The sequence below is a fragment of the Lucilia cuprina genome, chromosome 6 (genome assembly GCF_022045245.1).
Source record: "Lucilia cuprina isolate Lc7/37 chromosome 6, ASM2204524v1, whole genome shotgun sequence".
NCBI classification, from domain to species: Eukaryota; Metazoa; Arthropoda; class Insecta; order Diptera; family Calliphoridae; genus Lucilia; species Lucilia cuprina.
In genome coordinates, this window is record NC_060954.1 from 28,830,489 (window position 1) to 28,835,285 (window position 4,797).

Consider the following 4,797-nt stretch of genomic DNA (forward strand, 5'->3'; position numbering starts at 1 on the left):
ATTATTATTTAAATTGTAAATTTTAAATTACACATTTTTTGTAAAAAATTTCTCGAAAATCAAAATCATTTTTAAGAATGTGGCAACGCTTTATATAATGCTCACAAAGAACTAAACTTCAAAAATCCTTATTTGATAAAAAAAATTTTGATTGACACTACCTTCTTTATTTTTATCATGACACAGCTGTTTGGAATAAAATGGAAAGGGAGGAGAGAGAATGCAAAAACGCATTCATTAATATTTTTCAATGGCGGTGATCACCAATGGTAAGTCTTTGTTAATGAAATTTTTATTTTTGAATTTATTTATTTTTATTTAGAAATTTTACTGAAAAATTGTAACAAATTACTAATTTATAATATTTTATATTTTCTTTTCAGGAAAAGACGGAGGATGCTGCAGATTCTGGTGGAATATTGGTAAGTAAAAATTTATTTAATTCATTCAAGGTCAACAAAAATTGTAATGCATTTTTTTTGTTTGTTTCTTTCAGGAATGTGACTACAGTTAGCTATTGGGTATGTGCGGGTGTAACTTCTGGATTTGGACATATATAAGGTAAGTAACAATGAATAAAAAATGGAATATACAGTGTGCGACAAAAGTGAAATGAAATAAAAAAATAAAAGTGAAAACAAAATCAAACTTTCGTGCGAATGAATTGTTGACGTTGAATAAAAAAGAAATAAAAACTAAAAACGGAATTTACAGTGACAATTAAAAGTGTGAGGTGTTTAAAAAAAATAAAAGTGAATAAAAATGAAAGTGAAACTGAAAACTAAAGTGATGGTAAATTAAACTGGTGTAAAACAAAAATAAAAGAATACAGTGAAAAACAAAAGTGTTGTGACACAATAAAAAAAAATTATTCTATGGTGTTAAGTGAATATTTTGACCGTGTGTGTGAAGAAACTGTGTGGTGTAAAATAAAACTAATTTTGGAAAATACAGTGGCGGATAAAAGTGTGAGTTTTTGAAACAAAACAAAGAAATAAAACTATTGAACTGGGCTATGGTGTTGTTAATTAATTGAAACATAAAAAATTTTTTTACAGTGGTGTGCCAAATTTCAGTGAAAGTGAAAAAAAAAATTAAAATTTAGGAAATTAAACGAAAATTTTTGAAAAATTACTTAAAAGAAATTGATGAAAAGGAAAGTATTAAGGCGAGTAAAAAAAACTTGTTTATAAAAATGTAAAGAAACTATTGTGAAAAAAGTGAATTAAATAACGAAAACGGGTGTTCGCGAAAAGTGTGCTGTGAATAAATGCGTAGAAGAAAACTAAAACCCTCAAAATGAAAGTGAAAAATAATAAAAAAATTGAAAATGTTTAAAAATACAGTATTAATTAAGTTTTTTTTTTTGTAATTCATATGTTTTTTTATACTTTTTTTTTATTATTTTTTTATAATTTTTTCTATCTTTTTAATATTTTTTGTGTTTTTTTTTTTTCAATATAATTTTACTAATCATGTGAATTCTCTATACTTTTAGATTAAACTTCTAGAGGATCTTGAACTTCAAACTGGCCTTAGATTTCGTTTAGGATCCGTAAGTATAAAAATACAAGAAAATAAAATAATGTTACTTATTCTCCACTGTAACACAAGGACTAAGTCCACCAAAGCTCGTAGAGTAAACTATAGAGACTTTGGCGGGAAATACCCCTTGTAACTACATTAAACAAAAACTAAATTGAGTGCTTCCACTTTCTTTACAGACTTCAAGTGTCCCTGATAAGGACGGACTGATGGGGCGAAACTCCACTAAGAAGCCAAATTCAGTGTAATTCATGGGACTTGGCAAGTATTTATAAGGCAATAGTTAAAATTTTAAATTTATTACTATTTGAAACCCTACTAAAGTCTTTCGAACTTTTTTTCAGGTTGCAACAACAAGAACAACAACAATAGAGAAGCAAATGAGAGCAGTAAAGCAGATAATCTAAGTGAGTGAATAGTTTTAAAAGTAGTTGATATTAGAAAGTATATTAGGAAGACTGGACAGCTAGTTTAGGTAGTCTAAGTCGAACACTGGAATGGCACGGTACCGGAAGGCTGTGATGGGGTTGCACCTTCTAATAGGGTAATGACCGGTTACACATGTAATTAGCTAAGAAACGTTGGCCTTAAGTCGATCCAAACAAATAATTACTCATTCCAAAGAAGCTATGGATCTCACTGGACTACGATATAAATGAACGGTATGTACAGATCTCAATACTGCTCAGGATACATCAACAACTATACCAAACAGAAACTCACTGCAAATTAGAAAAAGAACAGATTAATATGAAGACTCAACAGAAAGTATTTAGGCACACTTTAGGTGACTAGTAGACGCTGTCAACCAGTAGATATTCAGGAAGAAATCTCAGGACTAGAACCACCAAAGATATTGAAGCTATTGCTTCAAATCTTTGGCGTGAAATACCCCTAACGATTTCCCCTGAAATGCTTCGACCTCATATAAACTGTTTCCGACTGGTCGTACAATTCGGCACTTTAGAAATTTTCGGACGAATTTAGCGTTGAAATTGTTTTTAAAGTCGCTCTGCTGGAAGTTACGTCGGTAGACTTCTTGACCGGGTATGAATTTGACTGGACGACACCGCGTATTATACGATTTTTCGTTGCGAGCGTAGGCCTTATGTAGATTTTCGCGAATTCTCTGCCGTATCAAATCCAATCTATCAGCATTCGGAATGACGTTAGTTTCGGGATCGTTTAAGATTCTAAGTTTGCGTGCCAACTGGTATACACTACCATGGCCAATCATATTCATTCCAAATAAGGCGAAATAAGGCGTAACTCCTATCGACGACTGCACGGAAGACCTTAAGGAAAACTCAATTTCGGACAAATGCTTGTCCCATTCTGTATGGTCTTCCTGCAGATACGACCTTACGGCTGCTAAGATAGATTGGTTAACCCGCTCGGAGGCATTAGCTTGCGGCGAGTGAGTTGCAGTTCTAACATGTCTGACACCGAAATTCTTTATCATATCCGCGAATTCTTTACTTACGAACTGCTTTCCATTGTCCGAAACGATTGTTTCCGGTGTTCCAAACTTATGGAAAACCTCTGTGATTAAAAATTTCAAAACATTCTTAGTGCTGGCTTTAGGCAAGGCCTTTAAAAAAATTAAGTTCGTTTTTTTAAAGGCCTTGCCTAAAGCAAAAAAATGATCTAAGACGATAAAAATATACACGTTTCCGTTTTTCGACCGCGGGTACGGACCGAGAAAATCAATGAAAATTCTTTGAAATGGGCATTCAGTCTGAACTTCGGCTCCCATCGGTGGTCTGAGCGTAGTATTCGCTGGCTTAGCTTCCTTGCAGGTTTGGCACATTCTTACGTAGTTTCTGATTTGGACATTGTGATTCGGCCAATAAAAATATTCTTTTACTCTATAAAGAGTCTTCCCAACGCCTCCATGAGACGCTTGTGGAGAATCATGACATGCTTTTATGATGTCCTCTGTCAAATCTAGCGGTACCCATAACTTCCACGCGAAATCTTCATTCGTAGCTATACCGTCGTAAGGCTTAGTACGTTTGTAAACAAAACCATCTACGACCTTTAAATCCGGCAATTAATCGGCATTTTTCTCGACCGTTTCTATTAGACTTAAATAATCTCCGGACCGAAAAGAAACTGAAGTTAGGTCAATGAGTTTAGGTACGTTTAACGAGATTTCGCCCATATCATAGCGAGAGAGGGTATCGGGTACTACATTTTGCTTCCCCTGCCTGTGTTCAATCGTAAAATCGTACGATTGCAGATGTAGACTCCATCTAGCTAAACGACCTGTCAAATCCTTATGACTCATGAGCCACTTCAGACTACTATGCTCAGTAATGACGGTAAAAGGCATCAACTCTATGTAGGGCCTAAACTTCTTAATCGCCAAGACTACAGCTAAACATTCTCGTTCAGTTACAGAATAGTTTTTCTGCGCTGACGTTAGTTTGTGTGAAAAGTAGGCTATTGGGTGTTCTCCATCGGAATCATCCTTCTGGAAAAGCACTGCACCAATACCTACGTCAGACGCATCACACTGAACGAAGAAATATTTGTTGAAGTCAGGATGATTAAGGAGTGGACTAGAAACTAGAGCTTCCTTGAGACGATCAAAAGCGACCTTGGCTTCCTCCGAAAACTTGAATTGTTTACCCTTCTTCAGCGTTTCAAAGATTGGAGCTGCAATGGTAGCATTTTCTGGTATAAATTTCCTATACCAGCCTGTTGGTCCCATGAAGCTCCGCACCTGTCTTGCTGTCTTAGGGTAAGCAAAACGAGTAATGGTTTCTACTTTGGACGGATCAGGTTTCAGTTTGCCACCTCCAACTATGTATCCTAGATATCTTAACTCCTTAAAACAAAATTTAGACTTCGCTACATTGATGGTCAGACCTGCTTTTGCTAAACAGATAGGCACACGTTTCAACAATTCCAGATGTGTTTCGAATTCTGGAGATACAATCAAAAGATCGTCCAGATAGACGAAAACCCTATCACGAAGTGCTGCGGGGATCACTTTATCCATTAAACGGCATAACCTTTGGGCCGCATTGCACAACCCAAAAAGCATGACCGTAAAATGGTAGAGTGGTCGTCCTGGCACCGTGAATGCGGTTTTCTCTTTACTGGACGATTCTAGTGGTATCTGCCAGAACGCGGAGTTGTATATCGTGTCTCCCAAACGACTGAGCAAACCTTCGATGTGCGGCAATGGATAGGCATCCTTGACTGTCAGTGCATTGAGCTTACGTGCGTCCAGGCACAGCCGGT

The 4,797-nt window shown here is 35.8% G+C and overlaps 1 long non-coding RNA gene across 1 annotated transcript; it reads left to right on the forward strand.

Annotated features, from left to right (window-relative positions):
• The first annotated feature begins 316 nt into the window (after positions 1–316).
• Positions 317–1,555, forward strand: LOC124420969. The gene is made up of 3 exons (XR_006941463.1): positions 317–422; positions 497–561; positions 1,499–1,555. It is a non-coding gene; the product is annotated as an uncharacterized LOC124420969 (long non-coding RNA).
• The last annotated feature ends 3,242 nt before the right edge of the window (positions 1,556–4,797 follow it).